The sequence below is a fragment of the Lutra lutra genome, chromosome 4, assembly GCF_902655055.1.
Source record: "Lutra lutra chromosome 4, mLutLut1.2, whole genome shotgun sequence".
Classification (NCBI taxonomy): Eukaryota; Metazoa; Chordata; class Mammalia; order Carnivora; family Mustelidae; genus Lutra; species Lutra lutra.
Window position 1 is genome coordinate 162158377 of NC_062281.1, and position 19045 is coordinate 162177421.

General features: G+C 41.1%; 1 pseudogene; it reads right to left on the minus strand.

Moving 5' to 3' along the window:
- Positions 1 to 1682: 1682 nt before the first annotated feature.
- Positions 1683 to 2060, minus strand: LOC125097400 (40S ribosomal protein S15a-like; annotated as a pseudogene).
- Between the last annotated feature and the right edge of the window lie 16985 nt (positions 2061 to 19045).

Below are 19045 nucleotides of genomic sequence, written 5' to 3' on the forward strand. Positions count from 1 at the left end.
AGCCTCTGCCTTCGGCTCAGGTCATGATCCCAGGGTCCTGGGATCGAGCCCCGCATTGGGCTCTCTGCTCAGCAGGGAGCCTGCTTCCCTTCCTTTCTCTCTCTGCCTGCCTCTCTGCCTACTTGTGATCTCTGTCTGTCAAATAAATAAATAAAATCTTTAAAAAAAAAAAAAGAGTGGGATACTTAACCAACTGAGCCACCCAGGCATCTCCACCCAATTATTTATTACTATGTAGATCATTAGAATATAGAGATACTTTAGTATTTATGAAATTTCACATACTCTATCGTCAGGGAGATCCAGTTTGAAACAAAATTATGTGCTCTTGAAATAATCTATATATTGATTAAAAAAAAAACCTACCAAACTTGAATTCTATTGAAGTACTCCTTTGTTGTTTGCTAATGCTATTAGGACTGCTGTTTGCATGTAACAGAATTCTTTTGGATTTAAGCAAAAGAAAAATGAATTTATATAAGGGTACGGGTCCTTTCATAGAGCCCAAGGGCAAGGATGCATCTGGAGCTCAGAAAGGGCTTAGAGCCAAAGACTGCAGTGCTACAGAGAACCCGAGAAACCCTCTCACCAGCTCTCACCATTGTTTCTCTCTGAATATCTGCTTCATTCCTTTTCACTACTAACTTTCTGTGCATCCCAATCAATAGGGTTAACAAAGGGGTTCCATCTCCACTTACATAACTTCTCTTTCAGAGGACAGAATCTCCTAGACTCAATTCCAGAATCTAGAGGAAAGACTATGAGCAGCCCACTTCAGTCAGGGCGCAGTTCAGCTAAGTTGCACAGTACTAGAGGTTGCCAGTCACCTTGTCTTCTATGCAAAAGGCATCTGTGGAGTGCATTTTCTAGACTAGGGTGTGAATGGTGCCCCTTAGAGTTGTGCCACTACCTACCTTGAACCAATCAGCTGGAGTCTGGAGTCAGAGAGTCCTGTTGTGGGAAACTGGCAGTGGGTGCTCTGCTCCTGAAATCATGTAGATTGTGGGGAGGGAGAAGGTGGTCTGTAGGAAGGGCAAGTTATCATGTATGGGGGAATTATTGGGAGCTCAGGAGACAAGCCCACCGAGGTTCAATATAAGAATGATACACTGATTTGGGGCACCTGGGTGGCTCAGTGGGTTAAGCCTTTGCCTTCGGCTCAGGTCATGATCTCGGGGTCCTGGGATCAAGCGCTGCATCAGGCTCTCTGCTCAGTGGGGAGCCTGCTTCCCCTCTCTCTCTGCCTGCCTCTCTGCCTACTTGTGATTTCTCTCTCTGTCAAATAAGTAAAATCTTAAAAAAAAAAAAGAATGATACACTAATTTTAACTATATTAGACCAGCAATAGCAACCTACAGCCCATAGGCCAAATCCAGTCTGCCCCTGGCTTTGTAAAAACAGTTTTATTGGAACACAACCACACTCATTTTTCCATGTTGTCTATGGCTGCACCGGTAAAGTGTAGTGACAGCTGAGAACATACATTTCACAAAGCTACCATATTTACCACCTGGCCCTTTAGAGAAAAAGTCTATTGACCTCTGTGTTAGACCCCTGCTGCTCAAATGAAGCCAGGCATCTCAGCTGGGAGCTTGTCTGACTTCCACTTAGAACTATTGAATCAAAACCTGTTTTGTTTTCTCCCCCATCGAAGCATTCATTTGCATGTATGTATTACATCCCTAGGTAAAGAACCCCAGGATTTTCCCTCCTGTGTGTTTTCGTCTTGCTTTTTTATGGTCCATGATACCAACTATCAGTATAATGAAACCAAACCGAAGGGATGGGAGCAGTTTATTTTGCCATTTTTCTAGATCTCTGAGCCGCACATCGTATTCTAGATCACTGCACACTTGCTTAACCTCATGAAGTCCACAACAACTTTCCCAGTTCTGTGATCATCAATGAATTCAAACTCACCAATGTAACCATGCTTTAGCATTACAGCTAGACATCGGACAATGACTTTGGAGCATGCCCTAATAAGAACCTACTGTTTGCCTCTCTTCAGCATTGTTGATATTCTTGAAAGCCTCAGTCAGGACATTGATATGCACCATTATGACAGCATGGAAAGATGGCACAGACAGAGTCTGCTTTTTAACAAGATCTCAGGGTGATTTGGAGGCACATTAAGGTTTGAGAAGCACTATATTAAACTCCTTGATGGGTACAATCAATGCTATTGAAAGTTTTGTTTCACACAAGCCTCTTTTAGCCCATGGGACATGATGCAACCCCCCAGGTACATTAGACTAGTATGCCACTATCCCTGGATTTGATGTAGCAATTTTTTTTAGGCTGTGTCAGAGCAGAGTATCTTACTATCAGCTAGAATCAGCCTGGACAAAGGGATAACCAGGTACAGCTTATTAAGTGCCTACTCACTCATTCAGTTCTGACAAATATTTATTGAGGACATACTCTGCGCCAGCCATTGGACTACAAATGGGGAAAAAATTGGCACAGCCTCAGCCCTCATAGTGTTGTGAAGCCTTCATACATCATCTCCTTTAATTCCTTCTATAGCCTATAGTGCAGGTACTTTAGTTTTCATGAGAAAACTGAGGTGTGGGGAAACTAACTAACTTGCTCCAAGTCATGTGGCTGCTGAGTGGCAGAACTGAAAATTGAACCCATGTCTATCGGATACCATGGTTTATGCTTTTCTCTATGTAGCATTGCTAAACACAATTCTAGGAGATTATAATCTAAATTAGATCTATAGCCAGAGAACCAGTGTTTTATAGATAAGAAACAGTATTCTTATCTCCCACTTCGCAGATACAGCCAAGATGATGCCACAAGATTAGGGCAGGCTAGAAACGAGAGGAGCTGAGCTCTTCTCCTAAGACCTTCTCTCCAGAAGTGACAGACCTGCCACCTTTGTATGTGGGAAAGACAGATGACTCTGGTTCAATCTCTCCTTCCAGACACTTGAAGTGAGAAATTTACCTGAGGTTCTAGGGTAGGATACAAACAAGCACTGCTCAGAGGAGAATAAGAACCAGGGTTAATGCTGCTTCCTCCATGGGCCCCTCAGGATGTATCCCATTCACTGGGATCACCTTACCTTTCTGAATTTCCCTTCTACCTGTTCTATACATCTCCTCAACTGACCCTGCCTTCCCTCCTTGCCTTGCTCCTCAATCATTCTATCGTGCCCTCTTAAACTTCCATTCTATGACCTACAAATATACTTCCCCCATATATCTCTATCTTCAACTGGAAGAGACAGATGAAGCAGGGAGAGGTGTGAGATGTGTGGTGACCGGGACACAAGTGCATGATGGAGAGAGAAATATGCAGGTGAAAATGGAGTGAAAATGGCTAAATCTGTAATGTGAGCAACACTGGATAAAAAATTTTATTTTTTTATTTTTCCAAGATAATTTATTTAGTAGAGAGAGTGAGAGAGAGAGAACACACAAGCAAGGAGAGTGGCAGAGGGAGAGGGAGAAACAGACTCCCTGCTGAGCAAGGAGCCTGATGACTCGATGCAGAGATCAATCCCAGGACCTCGGAATCATGCCCTGAGCTGAAGGCAGATGCTTAACCGACAGAGCCACCCTGGCACTCCCTGGGTAAAAAATTTTAAAGTTAGATCAATTCTCATGAATGTAACATTACAAAATGGGCATCAATTTCCCTTTGCCAGCTGCAGTGACATATAATGAGATATTTCAATCCTATGTCTAAAGCATTACTGTTCAGAAAACATAAGGCAGGTAATGGAAAAGTTGCAAAATCCAGCGGCTAGAATCAGAAGTGCTCTTGTTCCAAGAACTGATCTAAAGAAGACTAAGAGTCGAGCACCCGAGAAAGGAGAGGCGAGGCACAAATGGGAGGAGAGGAGGGTAGAGATGATGTAAGACTAAGTAGAAGAAAGTCTGGCAATTAGGAGAGAAAGGAAGTCATTTGACATTGGAAAGTGCCTGGCATGGAAGATGAGAACCTGGCAAGGGATGGACAGGTGACGAATCAATTACAACAAATCTTGCCTGCCATTATCTGGGCTTTGGAAATAAGTTGATGAGGCTTGGATTTAATAAATATTAAAATTCTAAAAACACTTAACTGCTGAGGGAGGCTATGTAGCAATCACCATATGAATAGATTTCTAAGGCTAGACTAGACACCCATCTATTATGGATGGTTTGAGACTAACACATCCATCCTGCTACCACAGAGAGAATTTAATGACCCTGCAGGCCTTCCTTCCAAACTCCTAAAGAGCTGGGGTGGGTGGAGGGAGGGAGGTTAAATGGTGCTAACTTTCATTCTGCGGTTTTATCACAGATTCCCTGCCATTAATTCAGATAGAATTGACGAGCATTTTCTCTAAACAAAGAAAAGATTTAGTTGTTGATCTTTTCATGAACATCGCTGTCCAATCTTTATACACCTTTTTATACAGTTATTGCCCTACTTTTGTATACTCCTAAACACAGTGACGTTCTACTAGGTAAGTTTATTTGGAATTTACAATAACTTGAACAGGGGCTGGGTTAAGATTGAACTTTGCCTAACAATCTCTCCATCATAGATTAAAATTCATATTTTTAAAAAAATTTGGGATTGAGAATGACAAATTTCCTTGAAGACTTTGCTTATTTATTTACTTATTTATTTAAAATATTTTATTTATTTATTTGACGGCGAGAGACACGGCAAGGGAGGGAACACAATCAGGGGGAGTGGGAGAGGGAGAAGCAGCTTCCTGAGGAGCAGGGAGCCTGATGTGGGGCTGGATCCCAGGACCATGGGATCATGACCTGTCCAGAAGGCAGATGCTTAACAACTGAGCCACGCAGTCTCTATTTATTTATTTTTTAAAAGATTTTTATTTATTCATTTGTCAGAGAAAGAGAGCACAAACAGGGAGGCAGCAGGTAGAGTAGGCAGAGGGAGAAGCAGGCTCCCTGCTGAGCCAGGAGCCGGATGTGGAACTCCATCCTAGGACCCTGGACTCAATCCCAGGACTCTGGGATCATGACCTGAGCTGAAGGCAGACTCTTAACTGACTGAGCCACCCAAGTGTCCCTCTTTAAAGACTTTAAAGCAGTGTCTTGTGACAGGAAATTAAAGTGATGATTACTCTCTGCAAAAGCATTTTTAGGAGAGATTGTTCCCAAGTTTATCTCCCCACTAGACTATGAACTTCATAAGGGCAGGGTTTTTTTGGCTTGTTTACTGTGTGTTCCCACATTTAGCCCAAGCTGGCACAGAAAGGATATACAATGAATTTTCTTAAAAAATCAGTCAATGGCTGGGGCGCCTGGGTGGCTCAGTGGATTAAGCCGCTGCCTTCGGCTCAGGTCATGATCTCAGGGTCCTGGGATCGAGCCCCGCATCGGGCTCTCTGCTCAGCAGGGAGCCTGCTTCCTCCTCTCTCTGCCTGCCTCTCTGCCTGCTTGTGATCTCTCTCTGTCAAATAAATAAATAAAATCTTTAAAAAAAAAAATCAGTCAATGGAAAACTTGGGATTTGGAAGCCCTGTCTTAGGACATGATGAGAACTATCTTATATTAGGAAGTTTTACTAAAGTTTTAAATCTAGGTTCTGTCAATTACTGAGAAATGTGTGATCTAGGACAAGTCACTCAAAGTGGGGGCCTCAGTTTTCTCATCTGTAAAGTAAGGATAGTGATAGTACCTATGACATAGTTATTGTAAGGATTCAGTGAGATAATGTACTGTCCTATTAGATCCCAAGTCTTCTATAAAGCAGGGCTCTCTATTATTTATAATAGCCAAGGCATGCCAGGAACCCAAGTGTCTAGCCATAGATGAATGGATAAAGAAGATAAATATATGGAATATATATGGCATATATATGGAATATATGAATATATATATATGGAATATTAGAATATTACTCAGGCACTCAGCCATAAAAAAGAATGAGATCTTGCCATTTGGAACAGTATGGGTGGACCTAGAGGGTATAATGCTAGGCAGAATAAGTTAGTCAGGAAAGACAAATACCAGTGATTTCACTCATAAGTGGAATTTAAGAAACAAAACAAATGAGCACGCTAAAAAGAGATATACAAAAAGACTTTTAAAATACAAAGAACAAGGGCGCCTGGGTGGCTCAGTGGGTTAAAGCCCCTGACTTCGGGTCATGATCCCAGGGTCCTGGGATCGAGCCCTGCATTGGGCGCTCTGCTCAGCAGGGAGGCTGCTTCCCTTCTCTCTCTGCCTACCTGTGATCTCTGTCTGTCAAATAAATAAATAAAATCTTAAAAAAAAATACAGAGAACAAACTGGTCATTGCCAATAGGGAGGTGGGTGAGGGGATGGGTGAAATAGATAAAAGGGATTAAGAGTACACTGACTGAGATGGGTACTGAGTAATGTACAGAGTTGTTGAATCATTGTACACCTGAAACTAATATAACACTGTACGTTAGTAATACTTAAAAAAGCAAACCTCAGTGCTATTTACATTTGGGGTGGGGGAGTTCTTTGTTGTGGGGTATTGTGTACTGCACATTATAGGATGTCTAGCAGCATCACTAGCTTATACCCTCTAGATGCCAGTAGTACATCGCTACACTCAGTATATAACAACCAAAAATGTCTCCAGATATTGCCAAATGTCCCCTTAGAGGTAAAATCACCCCTGGTTGAGAACCAGTGCTATAAAATTATTGTAGTTAATGTGTTATAGGTACAAAGATAGACAAATAGATCTAATGGAACAGCAGAAAGAGACCAAAAATAGACTTCTTCAAATATGGAATGTGATAAATGATGAAGATGAAATTGCATGTCAAGGAATAAGCAGTTTATTAAATGGTGCTGGAATATTTGATTAAAACATTACAACCTTATACTATTCATAAAAACCTTTATTTATTTATTTTTTTTTTACAGATTTTATTTACTTATTTGAGAGAGTGAAAGAGAGACAGAGCATGATGTGGGGAGGGTCAGAGAGAGAAGCAGAATCCCCGCTGAGCAGGAAGAATGATCTGCTGCTCGATCCCAGGACACCATGATCTTGACCTGAGCCAAAGGCAGATGCTTAACTGACTAAGCTACCCAGGAGCTCCCATAAAAACTTTTAGAAGAAAATATGGCTGAATATCTTCATCATTTCAGGGTATGAAGGATTTCTTAATTTTATTTTATATATATTTTTAAAAGATTTATTTATTTGAGAGAAGGAGCAAGCAGGGGGAGGGGCAGAAGGATCTCACGACTCTGTAATCATGACTGGAGCTGAAACCGATTTGGACGTGTAACTGACTGAGCCACCCATGTGCCCCAAGTATGAAGGATTTCTCTCTTTCTTCTTTCTTTCTTTCTTTCTTTCTTTCTTTCTTTCTTTCTTTCTTTCTTTCTTTCTCTCTCTCTCTCTTTCTTTCTTTCTTCTTTTTAAAGATTGTATTCATTTATTTGACAGACAGATCACAAGTAGGAAGAGAGGCAGGCAGAGAGAGAGAGAGGAGGAAGCAGGCTCCCTGCTGAGGAGAGAGCCTGATGCGGGGCTCCATCTCAGGACCCTGGGATCATGACCTGAGTCGAAAGCAGAGGCTTTAACCAACTAAGCCACCCAGGCGCCCCTGAAGGATTTCTTAAACAGGACACAAGAAGAAAAGCACAAAAAACGAAGAAAAAAGTTTATATCATTTTGTGTTAAAAATCATGTGCATCAATGGCTTCATAAAGTGAAAAGCTAAGTGGCAATTTGGAGGAAATTACTTGTGACCCAAATATCCAACAGAAGATATACATTTAGATAATGAAGAATTACTAATCAACGCCTAAATGCTGACTGTGTTAGTTTCCTAGAACAGATTGCCATAAACAGAATAGCTTAAAAAACAGAAATTTAGTTTCTCACAGTCCTGGAGGCTAGAAGTTCAAAATCAAGGTGTCAGCAAGACTAATTCCTTTTAATGTCTCTAAGGGAGAATACTTCCATGCTGCTCTCCTAGTTTCTGGTGGTGGCCATCGATCCTTGGCATTTCTTGGCTTGTAGTTGCATCACTCCAATCTCTGCCTCTGTCTTCACCTGGCCTTATTCCCTGCGTCTTTGTCTGTATCTTAATATGAGCTTCTTAGGACACCAGTCATAATATTTGGGGCCCATCCTAATCTAGTAAGATGTCATCTTAACTTGATTACATTCTGCAGTCTGTACTTCCAAGTAAGGTCTCATTTTGAGGTTCTGGTGGGACACTAGTCAACCTCCTATAGTCTGCCATCTGAACCCTCAAATTCACATCCGTTCCATATGCAAAAAAATATTTATCCCATCTTAACATCCCCCAAAGTCTTAACTTATTCTGGTATCAACACTAAACCTCAAATCTCATAATATAAATAATCTAAATCAGGTTTTAGTGAGACTCTGGGTATGGTCTACTCTGGAACAGAATTCCTCTCCATCTTTGGATCTCTGTGCCTAGAAAACAAGTTGTCTGATTCCAAAATACAATGGTGAGCCAGACGTAGGATAGATATTCCCATTCTGAAAGGGAGAAAATAGAAGGAATAAGAGAAACTAGTTGTCTCAAGCAAGTTCAAAACCTAGCATGGAAATTGCATTTGGTTTCAAGACCTGAGAATCATTGTTTGTGGCTTGACCTGCCCTCTGGGCTGCAGGAGGCCTCTTTAGCCTGTGCCTCTGGGTCCATATCTTTGTCCTCTGCCTCTGTGTCTACAGGACTGCACTTGGAGTCAATCTTCCTTTAACTTAAAGCATAGCACATATTTGTAGTTGAGTACAGCTCATTTCCTGCTTGTGGAATCTTTGAAGTCTGACAGCCTTCCTTCATTTAGTTCTGTCTCTGGCCCCTTCAGTCCAAACTGACAGTATTTCTGCTGATATACTATTCTCAAAAAACTGTGTTGATCTTCCATATACGTCAACGGGATCCACACCATTACATAAGAGGGTTCTCCAAAGATTCTTCTCAGAGAACTCATTTCTATTCCTGGATTCTGCTGAGATGGTTGATTAGATTCATAAGTCACAAATTTAATCTCCTCAGCAAAAGTTTATCCAGCTACACTCTTGGTTCTGTTTCCAGGGCACACTATCTGGATAGGCTGAGAACTCTCCAAATCATCAAGTGCTTGTTCCTTTTTGTTTAATAATGCCTTCCTCAATTTATCTATTTCCTCTCACATTTTACTATAAGCAATAAGGAGACCTCTGGCCACACCTTCCATACTTTTCTTGGAGATTGTTTGAATTAAATATCTAAGTTCATTGCTTACAATTTCTACTTTCCACCCAACAGTAAAACATAATCTAGCCAAGTTATTTGCCATCTTATAACAAGGTTTGCTTTTCTTCTAGTGTCCAGTAACAGGTTCCTCATTTTCTCTGAGATCTCATCAGAAGCACCTTAGTCTCTATATTTCCAAAACAGTCTCTTCAAGGCAATCTATGCTTTTTTAACATGTGCCTCAGAATTCTTCTAGCCTCTACCCATTACCCAATTCCAAAACTACTTCTGCAATCTTAGGTATTTGCTACAGCAGCACTCTGCTTCCTAATACCAAAATCTGTATCAATCTGTATTAGTTAAGGTTCTCCAGAAGTACAGAACCAATATGGGAGATAGGGGAGAGGGGAGAGAGAGAAGCAGGCTGGAAACATAGGCAGGAGTTGATGCTGCAGTTTTGCATTCTTGAGACAGAATTTCTTCTCTCGGAAGCCTCAGATTTTGCTCTTAAAGACTTTCAGCTGATTAGATGATACCCACTACATTAATGGGGGTAATCTACTTAAAAAAACTGGTTGTTAATGTCAACCACATCTACAAAATATCTTCAGAACAATACCTAGATTAGTGTTTGATTAAAAACACTGTAGTACAGTACACTGGGTACTGTAGCCTAGTCAAGTTGACATATAAAACTAGTCATTACTAGTTGTCCATAGAATAATGGACAAATAATAACAATAGCTAATTCATAAAAGAAGAAACCCAAATAGTGAATAGCACAGTAAAGTTTTACAACCACTTAGAAATTTAGATATCTGGGGCTCCTGGGCAGCTCAGTCAGTTAAGCAACTGCCTTTGGTTCAGGTCATGATCCCAGGGTTCTGGGATCGAGCCCCACATTGGGCTCCCTGCTCAGAGGAGAGCCTGATTCTCTTCCACTCCCCCACCACTTGTGGCCCCCCCCAATTCCATCAAATAAGTAAATAAAATCTTAAAAAAAAGAAATTTAGATTTCTGTATAAGTAGGTGATGGATCAGAAAACAGGAACCATTTTATGTTTTCTAGGTATGAAAGGTTTAATATATGAATTGGGGGCTTATACAACCATTGGAAGAGCAGGAGAGTAAAGGTTGGAGAAACCACCATCAAAGATCAGGTCCTACCAAGAAATTAGTAGTTCTTAAGGGCTTGGTGAGAAGGTGCCATAATTCTCAAGAACCTGAGAGCCAATTGTCTTAGTCTGCAGTAGTGAAGCAGAAACAGGTAGTGTTCAAGAGCTTTCTGGGAAGCTACTATGGCTTTCATGCCTTCCCACATATCTGGCTGTAACTGACTTCAGAGAAGAATGGTATTTTCTTTGCTACTCTCCATTTCATCTTGGAGAATATATCTTTACATGACTCAGACTATTAGACCCCTGGAAAATTCTTCAATGCAACAGTCTCCTTAATTTTTATAATGTTTATTTTCTGCCCTCTGGCATGCATGTGTCTTACAAAGGCTTCTAAGATAATTGCAAAACAATTTCCTGTTCATTAGGTATAGTCAGCAAGATGTTATCAAGGTAGTGAAACAACTACCTGTGGAAGTTGGTTATATAATATGGAAAGATGATATGATCAAAGTCTTTATACAGTCTAGATTATAACAGAATTGGAGAGTTGACACAGACTTGAGACAAGATAATGAAGGTGTATTGTTTCTGCCAAGTAAAAATGCCCTGCTCCGGTTATCTTTGCCCATGTGCACCCCCCAACCCCCATGCACACCAGAACAAAAGAGATGCCTGCCTTATCTCTTAACAGTTAAGAGCTCCATTTGGCCTCTAGCACTCTTATCACACATTGAATTCAGGAAGTGCATTTCAATGACAGCATTTCCCACTGTCTTGCAGAGAATGGCGATACAGTGCCTTTCAGGGATGCTAGTGCTTCCTTCCCAGTGCATTTTTCAGTCTGGTGAAAGGAGTGTATTTTTTTTTTTTTTTTAAGATTTTATGGGGCGCCTGGGTGGCTCAGTGGGTTAAGCCGCTGCCTTCGGCTCAGGTCATGATCTCAGGGTCCTGGGATCGAGTCCCGCGTCGGGCTCTCTGCTCGACGGGGAGCCTGCTTCCCTCTCTCTCTCTCTCTCTCTCTCTGCCTGCCTGCCTCTCTGTCTACTTGTGATCTCTCTCTGTCAAAATAAATAATAAATAAAATCTTTAAAAAAAAAAAAAAAAGATTTTATTTATTGGGGCGCCTGGGTGGCTCAGTGGGTTAAGCCGCTGCCTTCGGCTCAGGTCATGATCTCGGGGTCCTGGGATCGAGTCCCGCATCGGGCTCTCTGCTCGGCGGGGAGCCTGCTTCCCTCTCTCTCTCTCTCTCTCTGCCTGCCTCTCCGTCTACTTGTGATCTCTCTCTGTCAAATAAATAAATAAAATCTTAAAAAAAAGAGATTTTATTTATTTATTTGAGAGAGAGACAGGGAGAGAGAACATGGGGAGGGTAGAAGGTCAGAGGGAGAAGCACACTCCCCATGGAGCAGGGAGCCCAATGCAGGACCTGATCCTAGGTCCTTACCATTTGAAGGAAATGCTTCTCTGTCTTAAGCTTGGCTCTTCCGCCACCATTCATTCTTTAATGTTAGGGTGCCCTAGGACTATTTCCTCAGCTCTTTTCTTTTCTTGTCACATAAACTATTTTCCTTGGGTCATCTCATACATCTCAGATTTTTTTTTCAAGTTTTATTCATTCGAGAGAGAGAGAGAGAGAGAGAGAGCACAAGCAGGCAGAATGGCAGGCAGAGAGAGAGAGAGAGAAGCAGGCTTCCCGCCAAGCAAGGAGCCTGATGTGGGACTCGATCTCAGGACCCTGGAATCATGACCTGAGCCAAAGGCAGCTGCTCAACTGACTAAGCCACCCAGACGTCCCACATCTCAGGTCTTTACTTGGGTTGTACCCTCCTCCTAGAATACTCTTCATCCCCTTGCTGTCTAATTAATTTCTGCCAGTCTTTAGATGTCAACTTCAATGTCACCTCCTGAGTCTAAGACTTCCTTGATGCCTTGTACTAGGTTAGAAACCCTTTTGAACACTCAGAATTTTCTCTTTACAATAACTACAATTCTAATGATTTATTCATGTCTCATTTCCCATTAAATTGTAAGCACCTTGAGAGCAGGAGGAGTGTTAATACCTAACACAATGCCTGGCATGTAGGTGGTGCTCAATAAATATTTATAGATTGTTCATAGATGTATATGGAGCAGTAAGGGTCAAGTTGGATTTCATTTCAAATTGCTGAACAGCTGTGGTCCAACCTTATTTGTTGAATAATATATATATTACCCATAATTTATAATACCTTCTTTTTCTTATATTCTTATATACTAAGTCTATTTCTAGGCAATATCTTCAATCTTATTGCTCTATTTACATGTAAATATGCCAACATCATGCTATTTTTTAAAATAAACTTTTATTTTAGAATAATTTTAGATTTTCAGAAAAATTATAAAGAGAGTACAGAGAGCTCCGATATACCCCTCACTCAGTTTCCCCCATTGTTAACATCTTATGATAATTACAATGGTACATTTGTCAAAACCAAGAAACAAACATTGGTACATTTTAATTAGCCAAATGCAAGACTTTGGGTTTCACCCATTTTCCTATTAATGTCCTCTTTCTGTTTCAATCTAGGGGATTTAGTTGCTATGACTTTTTTTTTTTTTAAGATTTTATTTATTTATTTGACAGAGAGAGAGAGAGAGATCACAAGTAGGCAGAGAGGCAGGCAGAGAGAGGGGGAAGCGGGCTCTCTGCGGGGCTCGATCCCGGGATCCTGAGATCATGACCTGAGGCTTAACCCACTGAGCCATCCAGGCACCCCAGTTGCTATGACTTTTTAAAAATTTTATTTTTTATATATATTTTTTGACTTTTTAAAAAGATTTTATTTATTTGACAGAGTGAGACATAGCAAGAGAGGGAACACAAGCATGGGGAGTGGGAGAGAGAGAATCAGGCTTCCTGCTGAACAGGGAGCCCATGCGGGGCTTGATCCCAGGACCCTGGGATCATGACCTGAGCCAAAGGCAGAGACTTAACGACTGAGCCACCCAGGAGACCCCTTTTTTTTTTTTTTTTTACTTTTTTATAAAGATTTTTGTTTATCAGAGAGAGAGCATGAACACACACACAAGCAGGGGGAAGAGCAGGCAGAGGGAGAAGCAGGCTCCTTGCTCAGCAGGGAGACTGATGCGAGACTCTATCCTAGGATCCTAGGATCCTGACCTGAGCCAAAGGCAGCTGCTTAACTGACTGAGCCACCCAAGAGTCCCTAACTTCTATTAGTCTCTCTGGTCTATTGTAGTTTCTTAGTCTTTCCTCGTTTCTCATGACTTTGATAGTCTTGAGATGTACTGGCTAAATATTATGTAAAATGTCCCCAAATAAAAAAAAAAATGTCCCAAATCTGAGTTTAATGTTTTTCTCATGATTAGACTGGGCTTATGAACTGTTGGAAAGAATATCACAGAGGTGAAATGCCCTTCTCTGCATATCCCATTGGGGTAAGTGATAGACAATATCACTGATGATGTAAACTTTCATCACTTAGTTAAGGTCATGTTTGCCAAGTTTCTTCACTGCAAAGTTACTATTTTTTCCCTTTCCTTGCCCTACCCTTGCATAGAGAGTTAGTAAGTATAGCCAACACTTGGAGGGGAGAAGGCAGAAATTAAGTTTTGCATCCTAGAGGTGGAATCTCTACATATATTATTTGGAATTCTTCCTGTTTTATAGTTTTTAAAACACTTAAAGTCTCTGTGAAGAGAGAATCATCACTCATTTTTTATTTTATATTCTTCCAGAAGATACTCAAATTATCTTTTAATCATGTTATAATTAAAAACTTAATTTGATGATGATTAGAATTGCACTTAAAAATCTATTAATTGGGAAAGGATTGACATCCAGGAATATGGTAATGTCTCTGTTTAGTCAAATCTTCCTTTATATCTCTAGGAATTATTATATGCTGATAATAAGTTCTGGAAGCACATAAATAGATATGCAAGAATCTGCTTTGTAGTCAGACACTGCAATCCTGTGGCTTCAGAGTCTGTCTGAAGACCGAAATAATGTCCAGGTTGCTCCAGGGAAGAAACTTATCAGAGATATAAACTTGAGGTTGTTACTCAATTTTGCTACATCAAAGTAAATTATACAGAAAACACAATTATAAAACCTGAATGAGGTTTGGGGAAAAGGCTGATAAAACCCATATAGTCCTGAGGTCAGAGACGAGTTTTGATTAATCATTTTATTCCCCACTGCTAGGACACACTGGCACACATAAGTTCTTGTTGAATGGCTGTTGAATAAGCAAATAAATCAGTAAATAAGTATTCACTTAAAGTCTTGGCCTTGGGATGCCTGGGTGGCTGAGATGATTTAGCATCTGTCTTTGGCTCAGGTCATGATCTCGGGGTCCTGGGATTGAGTCCTGCATCAGGCTCCTTGCTCACCGGGGAGCCTGCTTCTCCCTCTGCCTGCTGCTCCCCCTGTTTGTGCTCTCTCTCTCTCTGACAAATGAATACATAAAATCTTTAAAAAAAAAAAAGTCTTTGGGGTGCTTGGGTGGTTCAGTGGGTTAAGCCTCTGCCTTTGGCACGGGTCATGATCTCAGGGTCCTGGGATAGAGTCCTGTATGGGGCTCTCTGAGAAGCAGGGAGCCTGCTTCCCCCTGCACCATTGCCCCCTCCCTGCCCCCCGCCGGCCTGCTGCTCTGCCTACTTGTGATCTCTGTCTCTCTGTCAAATAAATAAATAAAATCTTAAAAAAAAAAATCTTACTCTTAAACTCTTGACCACAAAAGATGTGGTTTTTCTTTTTTTCAGCCTTAGTGATAACTGTTTTGTTTGTTTTTTTTTAACTTAATTTGTTTCTTTTAAAATTTCAGTATGGGACGCCTGGGTGGCTCAGTTGGTTATGCGACTGCCTTCAGCTCGGGTCATGATCCCAGAGTCCTGGGATCGAGTTCCGCATCAGGCTCTTTGCTCCATGGGAAGTCTGCTTCTCCCTCCGACTTCTTACTTCTCGTGCTCTCTCTCACTGTCTCTCTCTCAAATAAATAAATAAAATCTTTAAAAATAAAAAAAAATAATAAAATTTCAGTATAGTTAACATTTAGTGTAATATTAGTTTCAGGTGTACAATATAGTAATTCAACATTTCTATACATTACTCAGGGCTCATCATGGTAAGTGCACTCCTTAATCCCCACCAGCTATTTTACCCATGCCCCACTCACCTCCCCTCTGGTAAACATTAGTTTGTTCTCTATAGTAAGAGTCTGTTTACTTATTACTTACTATTACTTACTAATTCTGCCTACTTCTGATCTCTGTCTGTCAAATAAATAAATAAAATCTTTAAAAAAAAGGGTCTGTTTTCTGGTTTATCTCTTTCTTTCTTTGTTCATTTGTTTTGTTTCTTAAGTTCCACCTATGAGTGAAATAATATTGTGTTTATCTTTCTCTGACTGACTTATTTTGCTAAGCATAATACTCTTTAGCTCCATCCATGTGGTGGCAAATGGCAAGACTTCATTCTTTTCTTATGGCTGAATAATATTCTATTGTACATATACCACCTCTTCCTTATCCATTCATCTATCCATGGACACTTGGGTTGCTTCCATAATTTGGCTATTGTAAATAATGCTGCAATAAACACAGAGGTGCATATATATTTTCAAATTAGTTGTTTTCCTTTTTTTTTTTTTTTAAGATTTTACTTATTTATTTGACACACAAAGAGAGATAAAAAGCAGGGGGAGCAGCAGACAGAAGGAGAGGGAGAAGCAGGCCCCCTCAGCAGGGAGCCTGATGCAGGGCTCAATCCCAGGACCATGGGATCATGACCTAAGCCAAAGGTAGAGTGAGCCACCCAGGCATCCCCAAAGATGTATTTTGATCATTGTATGTATCATTTTGATCACTGTATGTATCATGATCATTGATTATTGATACAACAGCTTCCATGGATGATTAATTTTATATGCTTATATTATTCGAATGACTTGTCACTAGCTTTTTCATTAATGTCAACAATATTTACATTCAAGTTTAAATGATGACAGAGTCACTAGAAATGGCATAAGTCTAACAGCATTGAAAGTATGCTTATTGGGGCACTTGGGTGGCTCAGTGGGTTAAAGCCTCTGCCTTCAACTCAGGTCATGATCCCAGGGTCCTGGGATCAAGCCCCACATGGGGCTCTCTGCTCAGCGGGGAGCCTGCTTCTCCCTCTCTCTCTGCCTGCTGTTCTGCCTACTTGTGATCTTCATCTGTCAAAAAAAAAAAAATATATATATATATATATTTTAAAGATTTTATTTATTTATTTGACAGAGAGATATCACAAGTAGGCAGAGAGGCAGGCAGAGAGAGAGGAAGGGAAGCAGGCTCCCCAACGAGCAGAGAGCCCGATGCGGGGCTCGATCCCAGGACCCCAGGATCACGACCCGAGCCAAAGGCAGAGGCCCAACCCACTGAGCCACCCAGGAGCCCAATAAAAATATTTTTTAAAAAGGAAATATAATTCTGTAGAAGATTACATTTAAAAAGCAGAATATAGGGGTGCCTGGGTGGCTCAGTGGGTTAAAGCCTCTGCCTTTGGCTCGGGTCATGATCCCAGGGTTCTGGGATCGAGCCCTGCATCGGGCTCTCTGCTCAGTGGGGAGCCTGCTTCCTCCTCTCTCTCTGCCTGCCTCTCTGCCTACTTGTGATCGCTGTCTGTCAAATAAATAAATAAAATATTTTAAAAAATAAAATAAAATAAAAAGCAGAATATAAAATCACATTCAGGCTGCGATTATAATGATAAAACAAATTAAGCTTGCCCATGGTAACAGGCATATATTGTTTAGCATTCTTTCTCTATTTTTCCCAAGAGCACATTTTTTTTTTTTAAGAATTAGGTATTTATTTGAGAGAGAGTGCAAAAGCACATGCAGGGGTGGGGTGGAGGGAGGGACAGAGGGAGAGGGAGAAAGAGTGTCAGGCAGGGTCCATGTTGAGTGCAGAGCCCTACATGGGGCTCTATCTCACGTTCCTGAGATCAGGATCTGAGCAAAACCAAGAGTTGGACACTTAACCAACTGCACCACCCAGGTGCCCTTCCTCTGTTTTGTTTTTAAAGAAAGCAGTTCTTTTTTTTTTTTTTTAAGATTTTATTTATTTGACAGAGAGAGAGATCACAAGTAGGCAGAGAGGCAGGCAGAGAGAAAGGGAGGAGGAAGCAGGCTCCCCGCTGAGCAGAGAGCCCGATGCGGGGCTCGATCCCAGGACCCTGAGATCATGACCCGAGCCGAAGGCAGAGGCTTAACCCACTGAGCCACCCGGGCGCCCCTAAAGAAAGCAGTTCTTACCAGTTCTCAGCCATGTAGGTGGGTCTTGATAATTCAGGTCAACTGAACTTCATCTCCCTGGCCATAGTGGTTGTTTCATGGATGGGCAGGTAACCCAATCACAGCCTACTTGCTAGGGCTTGATGAGGTGTCAGAATGCAGGATCTAGACCTTCTGCAGCTATTTTGCTGTACTGGGAGGGACTAGAACTCCCTAAGTTTAGCATGTTGTACCTGATGATAAAGCAACACAGTGGTAAGCAGAATAGAGTAGATGAAAGAAACTTGGTACTTACTTGGTGATTTAGTTTGAGCTGCTGGGTCAAGCCTCATCTGAAGCAATACTTTTAATCAATTCTTTTATCATTTAGTTATTTGCAAGTGAAATATCTAATAGATATAGAGACAAGGACAGGAAATGTGGGGAATAAAAAGGGTTTTGATTTGTTGCAGTGGTGGAGTTGAGAGTAATTTTTTCCTCTTTTTTTATTTCTGCTAATATTGTTTTTTTTTTCCTTGCTAATATTGTTTATATGACTCATACCTGACAAGGGTTCCTGGATGTTGGTAAAAACTCTCAGAAGACAAAAGTCTCAATAGACATAGTATTATATATTTACAACATAGCATTCATTGTAAATATTATGACAGTTGTTTCAATCCTCTTCTATATATTTTTAGAGATTTTATTTATTTGACAGAGAGAGAGATCACATGTAGGCAGAGAGGCAGGCAGGGTGAGGGGGGCGGGGGGGGGGGAAGCAGTCTCCCCGCTGAGCAGAGACCCTGATGTGGGGCTCAATACGGGTCTTTATCCCAGGACCCTGAGATCATGACCTGAGCTGAAGGCAGAGGCTTAACACACTGAGCCACCCAGGCACCCCAATTCTCTTCTATATTAAGCATGAATAAGTAGAGGGCTCAGTGTTGGACTACATGCTTTCGGAATGGAAGCAAGGCCACTTCACAAGTGCATTTGGTAAATACACAGCTTACTGGTGGTCTAGTATGTGGCACTTTTCAAATCTTAATAGAAAAAAATGGAGACTATAAAAATTAAATCTAGGTTGATCGATTTTACATAGTGTTGGTATACTAGGAGAACAGAATGAGACTGCATAATAGACATTTCATAAGGAACGGTACTTCTTCATTTTCCTCTCAGATCCCTGCATTGCTGCCAACTCTATGGAACATCAACCCTACCTCTTAGGAGTCAAGGCTGAGCCTCACTCTGTGGCATCCTCCTTTATTAAGTATGATGAAAGGTAGTACCTTACCTCCTTCAACTGTCAAAAAGCTGCATCTCAAAGATCCTTTGGTTTCTGATTACTCAGAGAAGAGGGGGAATACAAGACAGAAGAAAGACTCTAGGGACAGAGAGAGGAGTGACAGTGTCAAGAGCCACTTCAAGTAGAAATGCTTAAAGTGAAGGGAACTAAGAAATGACAAAAATACGTT